The sequence below is a fragment of the Cimex lectularius genome, unplaced genomic scaffold (assembly GCF_000648675.2).
Source record: "Cimex lectularius strain Harlan isolate CLEC.00 unplaced genomic scaffold, Clec_2.1 scaffold385, whole genome shotgun sequence".
Classification (NCBI taxonomy): Eukaryota; Metazoa; Arthropoda; class Insecta; order Hemiptera; family Cimicidae; genus Cimex; species Cimex lectularius.
In genome coordinates, this window is record NW_019392918.1 from 109150 (window position 1) to 121166 (window position 12017).

Consider the following 12017-nt stretch of genomic DNA (forward strand, 5'->3'; position numbering starts at 1 on the left):
ACGCTGATTGTTTGAATGCACCTTACCGAAGGTAGGATCAAGCAGGTGGAAGTCCACAATGGCACAAGGTTTTACCGAATCTGGGCAAAGCTTTTGTCAGTGCACAATGGAGAGCAGGTGGGACCCTCGAGCCTGAAAGAAACTTTGGGCTCAGAACTAAAAGAATCCTGTGTCCTGTTCGACGATGGCTAAATAATTTTTCGTTTTACTTTTTACATGGGACAGCAGACAACAGCGGCATTGCTTGTCTCATTTGCCAGTGTTAGCACTGATCAAATTGCGCTGGCCGCTTTTTCAAGAGACGCAAACGCCATCGTCGCATTTGTATACTAGCTAGTCAGATTTTGATGCAGACTCATGACATTTGTTTAATTTTTTATCTCGATTTATTCGCCTAACATCACAGTACTCAACTAAACGAACATCCTATTGTAGTCCTAGTATCCTCCTTTGGAGGGACTAACATTGACCTAATTTATCAATACAATGGCCTGACATAACAGAATTATTTCATTTTCCCTTTCGCTCTCATTTAACTTTCGCCAGGATCTATAAAGTAAAACGAGAGGAAAACCATTCAAAGTGAAATGACCAAACGTACAATTAGGATCATTATATCATAAGTATATCATAATTTGATAGTTGCTCTGATTCTTTCGAACATTTCGGTCTTCTTCAGTAGTGGGCCATACGTTGTAACATTTTCAGATCATAAATAGTCCAATTATGATGTCTTGTACGTGTTTGCGTTGTGATAAACCTGTAGTTTGGCCGACCCCCCTCCCCCCACTGAAGATGGTCAGTAGAAACAATGGTTTTAGGCCGATCAGGATGATTGTAAACGACCAAACTACAAATTCATCCCTGCCGTCCACAAAGCATTTCAAAACTATTTGACTATATTACTTAAATATTTGCTTCCAAGTATGTATAAATTAAGATGAATCATTAAGGAACAATAATAGGCCGTTAATAAGGTACAAAATAAACAATAAGATGCCTAAACGAAAACCATCAAAATTTTATAATTTGTATTTTATCAATTTGTAAATTATTTCATGGTCTTGTTTTGGAGCTACTATCAAATAATAGTTTTTAGGTTAATATTGTTATCGTGAAAACTCACATTTAGAAATTGGTTGCGAAATAAGCCAACGGGTTGAGGACAATAGTTATGCACTTTCAAAAGCAGTTGCAAGTAGGCCAAGGCATCGCGTTGCACTCACAGCGCAATATCGGTCGCTTTTCGTATAAATTTAGATATCTTCGTCCATCTCCTTGTGTTTTCTGTTTGGGGGTGAGAGGGTAACTTGAACGACTCTTTTAAAAGCAGTTGTAAATCTGTCTGTTTGAACCTTATATCAGGTAGTTGAGTATTGACCCATGAACAGACGTTTAGGTTTAAATTTACTAGCCTGTTTTGACGAAATTTACCACGGTCCGTAAACGTCAAAAGATATACAGCGCAGTATTTTCTATTTGCTCTGAAAGTTCGACTTTCGTACAATTTACAAAGCGTTTTCTAAACTTTCTATTACTTTGCCGAGTGTATAGTCTTCCTGTTTCGGAGTTGAAAAGATTGTTTTACAATCCGCTATAAAATAATAAATCGCGTTGAGATTTTAGTTTTAAGAAGTCATTTCATGCACAATGTAAGGAAATGCACTCAGGAAATGGTTTTCGCTTCACAAGGCCGTCGACGGTTTTTTTCTTAGGTCAATTGCATTTCATGTTGAATGATATAATTCGGACCTGCAATTGTTATTTCAGTAGCCTTGTTTTCTCAATAAACTCCGTGAAAACCCTCCTCGTGATTTTTTTTTAAATTAGAATTATAAATGTGTGTCCAGACATGTAACAATGTAGGGTAACGAAATGGCAACCCACTAGTCTCATGTTTAGACCTGTTGATTTTTCATAATCCTTAATATATTAAACAATTTTATTTTAAGAATGCATTACCGAAAGCCAAAGAAAAGTGTGTAGACTAGAGATACAAAAACATAGGACTGTAACGCCATACCGTATCTGCAACACTGTCGTCTACTTATGATAGTACATAACCTTGCTTTAGTTTTAACCCCCTCAAACTGGTGTAACTAACGGTAACTAACCCATTCCAATCTCTAGTTACCGTACCTGTACAAGAACTGATAGATAGAATGGCATAACGTTACGTAGATTTGTTACGTTCATTGAATATCTAAACTCACTGTTACTTTGGCAGTTAGTCGTTTTTTAAAAGAAAGGAGTGTATCTTCCAAATTTAGTATTCATTAACTTGCATCTTGCAAACACTTCTGAGGATTTAAAAGTAGTTAGTCGTGTCTTACAAAGAAGGAGTGTATCATCCAATTTTAGTATTCATTCATTTGCAAACACTTCTGAGGAGCAAGGTCAAGGTCCGACCCGATAGCTCACTTCTTAAAATAGAGAAAAGAAAATTGGTGCTAATCGCTTTGCCAGGGCGACAAGGAGCAGACAATGGCTAGATAGTTTATTTCCGAGCGGGTGTACCAGCCCAATCGGAATCAACGACCCACCTTGACCTCCGACCCGACTCAACTTCGCCCAATTCGATATAGATCCACTCAAAATTAGGCCGCGATAAAATCGGTTTCTGTTGCCTTTTTAAATACATTTGAAGGTATAAGTTGAATCGGGTCTTTAACAATACCTAATAACGTGTTGAACGGTCATGGTTTCTTTATGTACTTGTTCTATTCATTTTCTACAATTTTTGGCTAAACTGTAATTATTTAAAAAAATGTCATAGACTAAAGTTGTGCTTACAACAAAACACAAGAACGACAAACCTCACTGTATTTCTCTTTATAAGCGCTCAGTTCACATGTTTCAAGGTTTTGTAGGCATTTTAGGTTTACTCAATAGATAATGACTATAAATAAACTACAACCCATGTTGTTTAGTAGTCGTACCATATTAATTATTTTAATTAATTGTACTTTTTATCTAAGGTCTTGGTTGAGACGAAAAAGTGTCACGAGCGGGATTCGAACCAACGACGTTTTCGTGACGCCAACGTTTTCATCTCATTCAAGTCTTTTGAGAAAAATTATAATTAATTAAACTAATAAATAGATCAGTTATAGCTATTAAAAGCATATGGATTAATGTAATAATTAAAAAAGTACTTAATTCGCCAACAGCTCCCCGTGGTCACTTCATAAGTCGCTGAGAATCGAATCCTGATTACACGATGTTTGAAAATATTGCAAAAAGAGGGAAAAATCGAAAGGTTGTAGGTTGAGATGAGGAGTTGATCATTCTGTTTTGAGTGACTTGGATTTTAACAATATTGCTTTTGATTCTCATAGGCAGAATGATTACAAGATGATTTTTATAAGCTCATGTATGTCGTTTTGTGCTTAAGGACAGGATATCGGTGATCAGGCAATTATATAATCTTAGTCCGTATTCTCTGATGAGGTATATTCTTCTTCCAATTTCGCCTTGAAACTAGATATAGCAGCCTAGGCACATTACAGGGTCATCACTTAGCGTTATTACTGCATTGGGTGTTACTTGTGGACTTTCTATGTGTAAATGTTACTAAGTTGGGTTCACTTTTATCCTCCAGTGCGATCACCATCCACTCGTGTTTTCAACTCTTCTTGGCAATCTTGTGGATTTCCCTATGGCTCACACCTCACATGCATTGTCGTCATCAAATTGTGTGCATATTGGAAGGTCATTCATATGGGCTCTTTCAGTGGACAGACATCGGAACCCTCTGGGGTATAGCCGCGTACTTGCAGTCCACATTTAAAAGATAATGCGCACAGCTGATCAAGTAGTATGTTTTGTATCAAGTAGTATAAGGCGTAAAGCTTGGGGGGGAAAAAAACCTTAAGAGTTAAGGTTTCAGTAGACTAATAGTCGGTCTTTAGCGGAAAGTTGTTCGATGGTAAATTTCAGGGTTTTTTTGTTTGCTAATACAAAAAAAATACTATAATTAATATGTTAAGTGAAGATAACAAAACGTTGCCTATGAGTAAACTTTTTCTTTAAAACAAGGAACTATTTTGAGTACAACAACTTCTAACGGGTCGTTATTTCTTCACAGCTTAGCCAATAGATTTTCTTGTTCTCTTTAAAACCAATGCGTGCGAAAATAGGGCGGAGAGCGTAGGCAATCCATCCATACCTACCTGTCAGGATGGGAGGATATATCCTCGGGGGCACTTGTGGATGTCGCAATCCAGCAAATTTTCATACAAAACAACGAGACAGAAATGAAAGAACCTGGCTCGGTAAATCACGAGAGTACACCGAAGGACGTGTTGCAATGCAATAAGGAAAGGGGGAAAAGTCGCAACTTGTTGCATCCAAGGACGCCGATGCACTTCCTACACGCCACCCGGTCGAGCTCTGCAATAATTACATAAGATTATTCATGTCGATATGAAAACAAAACCGACCAGCTGACGGTCGTTTACACCGCATGATTTATGACCGGACGTTCAAGAATCATTAACCTGGTTTACATTGTGAAAATTACGAATTTATTTTTGTTTAAACCACTGTCGATTTATTGTGATTTGGCATTCCTTGCGATAGACAGACAAAGACATGTTTCAGCTCTGCGTTTATGAGCTTTAATTAAACTTAAGTTGGGATATAATTAATTAAATAGCAAACTCGATAAAAGCCATATTTATTAGCGTTAGACTACCAACAATTTCACTATTATATGTAATAATTAATAGGTAAAAAACTGTACATGATAGTCGTCATACCTTAACCTCACAAATCGTTAAAAACGTAATTTTCAAGAAGTTCGAAATTTTATTATTTTTTTTTATTGGGGCTACTTTCTTCATAGCGAATCTTAGGAAATCTTAAGACCATATTATCGATATAAATATTTTCGGTTGATGTTTAACATTCTACGAGAAATGTACTGACAGTCAAATGTTTCTCTCTTATGCAGCAATGGAACATCAATTTCTTCTCTCTCTCTCTCTCACTCTCTCTCTCTCTCTCTCTCTCTCTCTCTCTCTCTCTCTCTCTCTCTCTCTTTCTCTTTCTCTTTCTCTTTCTCCTTAAAAACCCTTTCAAAAAGTTCCAATGTGGTGTATTATATAAAATGCAATGACTGACCTACCACGTACTATGGCCAGGCGAAGCAGTATTTGGAAGAAAGAATAAGAAAACATAATCATGATTGTAAATATACAAATAAACCCCAGTTTCTGCTTTGTCAAAACATTGCCAAGAAAAAAACTCACAAATTCAATTTTGATGAGGTAAAAATCATGACGCAGAAACCTTTCCTTGGTCGTAGCCTCATGAAAGAGATGGTGTACATTTTTATGGATGAAAACGCCTGTAACTTTTAATCAGACATCAATGGTTTAAGCACAATTTACAGTGGGATTTTAAACGAACAAGATAGATAATAAAAATTGTTTTATTTGATTAGAGAAATCAGAGATTATAATTTTAATTATTTATTATAAAATTAAAATATGGATTTTAATGCACAAGTGCCAAACATGGCCAGATATACCTGCACTAGTAGTACCTGGTAGTACCCTACACAAGTCCTCTTTGTTTACGTTACATTTCTGAATTAGCCTCTGATATTTATGTTATTCAATATTGAGATTGATATTTATGTTTTGGGCTTGCACAAAAAACGCCTGATCCGATTCCTCATGTGTTCTGAAGACATCATTGTATCTGATATTATCCTGAATTTTTCTTCTCTTTGTAGTCTACTGAGTCTTTTAAGGATTTTGTAAAAAGTATTTCCGGGATAATGTCGTCACTCGCCATTTCTAAGAATGGGTGTCTAATTTTATTGACTATAATCGTTTTTTGTTTAGTTCCCATCCAGTTTGATTGTTTCAGGTATAATACTATATAGGTATATACCTATAATGAGTTTCCAGTAGTCATCCATCAGTTTAGGCATATCATACTTAGCTCACTTGCAAATTTCTCAATCAGGCCTAAACCCCTCGTTTGAATCAGTTTATAACATTTTGTTTCTTTCAAATCCAACTCGCTGTCCTTGAGATTTAATGGTCAGAATCTCATTGAATAATTACGCACTGGACCGTAAAGAAGAAAAGGGCACTTATGCGGTTTGCAAAAAAAAAAAAAATCATTGTTGGTGTTAATATCTCGTAGGTGAAAACATTGTAATTTTTTTTCGTACAAACGGTGGAAAAATATCTTTGGTTTACAAGTGAAGTATTTTAAAGTGATTGACAGAAACTGACAATCAGACAGATTTTTAAAATATAAAACAGCAATGACCTCCTTAAAAATTAACATTTGAATATGACAAAATTGTGCTATGCTTAGCAATTATCTGAACTTCACGATTGTTAATTCAAATAGCTGTTTGGCACATCCTGTAGATTAGGTTGTACTAAAAATTTTCAGAATTTGTCATACCACTGGTTACGTGTTAAATAGTTTTTTTTTTTCATTACCCCAGTTGTCAGTATTATCCCAAATCAGTAGACTAAGTAATCTGCTCTGACTGGATCCGTGATCTCTTCACAATAATTCACAATCAGTAGGACTGAAGTATTGTTTGATTGGTACATTAGTTTTATTATACTTACAAATTTTAAAAATGTTCGAAATAGTCGAAATTTATCGTATGAGTAGTTATTGTTTATTTATTGCATACAGCATTTAATTCTTAGTCAACCTGTCAGTGTACATTCCCAAATCATTGGTCTATGGTTTAAGCATCCAGGTATGCTTGGGCTCATGATATCTTCACTATATATCCACAATTCAACATAGGCCACAAATGGCTGACAATTGGCACAATAATAACGATTCAAACAATTGTCAGTAGTGTGTTGTGAGCCACAATACTCCATATCAATGGTTATTTGTTAAATAATTTTATTGCATACCGTACTAGTTATGAAACTGACAGTGTAATCCCAAATCATTAGTTGGTAGTCCGATGAGCATCCTAGCAGGCTTGGACTGACGAGTTCTTCACTATACATGAAAATTGAACGTAGGGCTGACTATTTATATATTAATGGTGGTTCAAAAAATTATCAGTCGTGTGTAATGTGACCACAATTCACCATAGCACTGATCATTTATCATGTAATTTTATTTCCTACTGTACTAACTTATTAAACTGTCAGTATTTTCTCAAATCATTGATGTCGTCTAAGCATCTTGAACTCCATGACCTCATCACAATGGCTCAGAACTTGACACATAAAAGATTCTTTGATTTTTACAGTATTACATGTAAACATAATGGCAGGAGGTTAAAGGCTTTAAACACATTCTGAATTGAATTTTCTTTGTTGTAAAATGTTAATGTTTTTATCTCGGCGTCGGGCATTTTCTTATTTTCTGCCCCGGCGGGCAAAAAATAGTTGGCTGATGCGGATGCGATAAGCGATAAGATCTGCGGATTTAAGGTCGTTCACACCTAGACATACCGACTAAAGTTAAGTTTGTAAAGTTTTGTTTTTAGACGAGATTTTTTTTAACGAAAGTTATTTTCTGGTAAATTGCAGTTAATAGTGTCTAGATAAAGATTTCGGCTTTGCTTGTACTGGAAACCTGGAAATTGAAAGTCTATCGGGACCAAGGAAAAGGAAAGCCCTGTGATATTTTTCGAATCGAGAATCGATCGGGCCCCTTCGTCTACCTTGAAAGTTGGTTTACGCGGGTTATAAACAGAAGGATCTCGTCTACGGTAATGGATTCGATTGGTCTGAAATGGAGAAATCAGGTCCAGTGCAGTGGCAGTGCCATGCGGTTTATAAAGTCCAGAGTCAAGGAAAACCGGATGAGACTAAGATTATAGGTGTACACTGACCTTAAGGGGTGCAATTATAGAGGGAAACGCTTTCAAAAAGGCCCGATCGGCTCTGCTCGTATCCCGAATCGAATGGTTATTTTTCTTTTATTATTCCTATAAGAGGGGGCGTGAGCGAGACGGGACGAACGGAAATGGGCGGTCTCGAAAACGAGGAGTGAGATGTTTTCGGAAAAGAGAGTCGACGAGACACGTGGGAAACTGCTGTCGTAACTATGGTAACATTAACTCAAGGAATTACCAGATATCGACCACCCGAGTACTCACGCTTCCGCATTCTTCGACGACCTTTGTCGCACCTCGGAAGGTCAACGGGACGATTTTCTTTCATAAAACAAAGAACCAAAGCGTTTACTACTAATCAGTCCAATTATGATAAAAATTGGCAAGTTTTATTTATTTAAACAGGAAACCTAAAAATGGTAAATCGATAGGCATTATAAAGAAAAGACAAGTTACAATACATAGATTAAAAGTTCATAAATCTATTGAAAAAGCATCACTTATATCTAAGAAACGTCTAAATTCTAAGATTAACAATCGTACTAAACTATAAAAAAGGTGAAAAAGCTCTGAGGAAGTTCAACCTGTCTATTACAGCACATAGAAGCTCCTAAAAAGTCTTATGGTGAAACATGTACCGATTAACGTTTTGTCTTCTTTGTTTTTGTTTCAAAAAGCACAAAAAAAGAACCAACGCTTTAACCACTAACTAGACCAATTATAATAAAAATTGCTTTGTTTTAATTATTTAAACTGGAAACCTAAAAGTGATAAATCGATAGGCATTGCAAAGAAAAGAGTTGGCATAGTACATAGACTAAAAGTACCTCCATCTGTTAAAAAACGTATCACTACGTCAAAACAAAGAAATATTTAAATTCTGATTAAACAATCGAACTAAAATCTAAAAAAGGTGACAAAGCTCTGAGGAAGTTTAATTTGTCAATTAAAAAATACAAAAACTACTAAAAAGTTCTTATGGTCAACTAAGGTGAAACTTTACCAATTCACATTTGCTTCTCTTTATAACGTCTCTTTGTTTTTGTTTAAACAAAAATAAAAAAAGAACCAAAACATTTACCACTATCTACACCAATAAAAATTGCCGAGTTTCAATTGTTTAAACTGGAAACCTAAAAGTGATAAATCGATACTAATTGTAAAGAAAATGGAAGGCACAACAATACTTAGATTAAAAGTAAGTAAATCTATTAAAAAAGCCTCATTTACAGCTAAAACAAAGGAACAGTCAAATTCTAAGATCAAAAACAATCGAACTAAAATCTAAAAAAAGGTTAAAAAGCAGTGAGTTGAATGTGTCAGTTACAGAACACGGAAGCTCCTAAAAAGTTCTTATGGTCAACCAAGGTGAAACATGTACTGATTCATGTTCCTTGTTTATGTTTCAAAAAATAAAGAAAGAACTTTTACCTCTAACTTAGACTTTTCATTGACCAATTATAATAAAAAAGGGCGAGTTTTTATTATTTAAATGTAAAACATAAAAGAAATAATTGAAACATAAAAAAGAGAAACAAGGGCGCAGGGGGTACTTATAGGTTTTTTTTCTAATAGTATATAAATTAATTTAGAAACGGATCTGTTGACAGCTTTATGAAAGAAATATTTAATTTAAGACATAAACAATCCAACAATTACCTTAAAATAGTATAAAGTGCAAAAAAAGGTTGTTGTGGTCCTCAGTTTTAGTGAATATAAAAACTAAGTTGATTTATGTTTATGGTTCCTTTGTTCCTTTTTGTTTCCCACTTATATTTTCGAAAAAGCTTTCCTTTCTTCACTTTATTTGAGTAATTATTAACATTATTAAAGTACTACCGATAGTCTACATTATTCAGACAAAAAGGCTCCTAAACGTTTTTCTACGTGCCAGCTAATTGTTTTAATATTTATTTATCTAACCTTCTTAATTCCCACTATTTTCACTTTCATGCTTACCGACGGGATTCTTCTACCTGTCGGACTGGTGAGGTCAATAACCCGAGACCTTCCATTAAAACTCCAGTCCCTTCGGTATTAGACGAGAATTAACTTGTCCGTCTTAAATCAAAAGTGTTTGCTATCAAACACCGTATACATGGATCATCGTTGTTTCCCCCCCCCTTTTTTTTTTATAACTGTTATATTTATTTCGTCTTTGTGGCAGAAAAAAAGAAGGTGGAAACGCTTGTTGAATGGAAAAAAAGAAAGGATTCTCAAAACCAACATGGTTTGCTGTAGAGCAGGACTTCTTAAACTTTTTAGCGAATTGACACTTTTCACAGAACAAAATCCAGGGAGGACCCCGATCATTTAAGTATTAAAATTTGTTAGTTATAATATATACTAAATTAAAGTTTTATAAATTAGCCAGTACATTCCTAATTAACAAACAGATTGACATTCTTAACGTAATTTACAAAATCTGGAACACGAAAATCAAATTGGACAGAACAGAATCAATAGATAGGTAAAGGTAAAACTCGAGCCAAATTCAAAAGCAATAATTTGATCATTAATGATTAATGATCCATTAATTGGAAGAGGTTGTTTTAACCTGCACAATTTGGCCATGTTGGGTTTAATTTTTGATAAGTGGAGACGGACGTCAGATTCAGCATCTGAACAGTTTCGCTATTTAGTTTTCACATTCTTTTGACTTTCTATAAATTACCTCATTACATGTACAACAGTCAATAGACAATAGTCACTTTATTAAAGGTAATAGTCTTTAGGTTAATATATGGAAGGATGTAGTAAAATGTACGAGCTATAAATTTTTACACTTTCACCACTGTTTTACAGAATAAAAAAAGGAAAATTTGTAGTTTTCTGTACAATGTAAAATGTGGCCTCTCGTCGATAATAAGTAGCTTCAAGGAGGGTAAAGGTATTCGACGGACATCCGTTTCCGGCGCGCTACGTGCTCAAATTGATGCGGGCGGTTCGATCGGGATGTTCGTCGCACGGTACCAGGTGGTAGGTAATTGCAAAAACAAAACAAAACGAGTTTGGCAAATTTGCCTGCCGTCCCGCAGGTGTGACGGCACCTGCTAACGGTCGTGAATGACGCGGGCTTGTCCAAAACTTCAAAGTTCGCATTGTCCTTTTGTAACGACACTCCCCCCTTTGATTGTAAGCCGGGAGAAGTACCCCCTACTGTATTGCCGCCGTTAGGGCTGAAAATTTCTTTGATTCAAACAATAAAGGACTTCGAGAGAAGGTTCTCTATTATGAACAAAATTACACATACAAACTCGAACTCCCGACACAGCTAATCTTAGGATAACACCACTGACATAAGCCTGATCAGGTGATATATGTAACACTACTACAAAAAAATTACAAACAATCAGGAAACTATTCACATAGTTAACATATACCAACGAAAATCCATATTAAATCATGCCACCATCAAAATTCACATTCAAATAGATGCTCGATCAAAATAGATCGTCTCAAAAAGTGTCAGTATTTATCTTACCATTAGTTGTTTATGAAGTTATGCCTTACTCATTTCTTCTCTTTTCCAAATAGTCAGTATTTTATCACACTCGTCTGCCTGATGTACTCATGACCTCTTCCCAATAACTCACTTTAACGTAGAGCTGAAAGTTTCTTTGTTTGATACAATAAAGGACTTTTAGATAAGGGTACCCAAACTATGGTGGTCCCAAAAATTGCCGGAGGTAAACCCCACCACTGGTTTAGCATTCCCGTACTTTTTAATTCTCTTGTTCACAGGCAGTGTGCAGTTGGATGTCCGGAACCGATTATACTATGATCATATTAACTTGTAGGGTAAATGGAAAGATCGTTCTTATTGATTCAAAATTCTCATTTTGATAAGAAAATCGATAAACTCTCACCTTGTGTTTGTGTCATACAAAGTACATAGCCATTATAAACCTACAAATATGGGTTAGGCCGTGTAAACATGTCTAACTTTTTTACTTGTGTAATGGTAGTTCGTACAAGTCAGTTTTTGTATTGTGAGATTTTTGTTGTCGAGGTCGTTAACAACTTTGCTGCTTTGGTCTGTCCGACATTTTTCATTTCGCTATTTTCAACAGTGGGTTTGTTAATTATTGTAGTTATGATGATTTTTGTTCAGTTTTGACAGGTCGTGTTGGTTTGTTTGTGTGTAGTTACGAGTTTGTCGCGTAACAGTTGG

The 12017-nt window shown here is 35.4% G+C and overlaps 1 protein-coding gene across 8 annotated transcripts in view; it reads left to right on the forward strand.

Annotated features, from left to right (window-relative positions):
- The window catches only part of LOC106672663 (histone demethylase UTY), an 83485-nt gene that overhangs the window by 43459 nt on the left and 28009 nt on the right, over positions 1-12017 (forward strand). Inside the window, exon 1 of one of the 8 annotated variants that reach the window (XM_024229303.1) lies at positions 10053-10160. The exons of the other annotated variants lie outside the window; for them this stretch is intronic. The gene's annotated coding sequence lies outside the window, so the exon portion shown is untranslated. Of the gene's footprint in view, positions 1-10052; positions 10161-12017 lie in introns of those variants that run through there. 8 annotated transcript variants of the gene reach the window in all.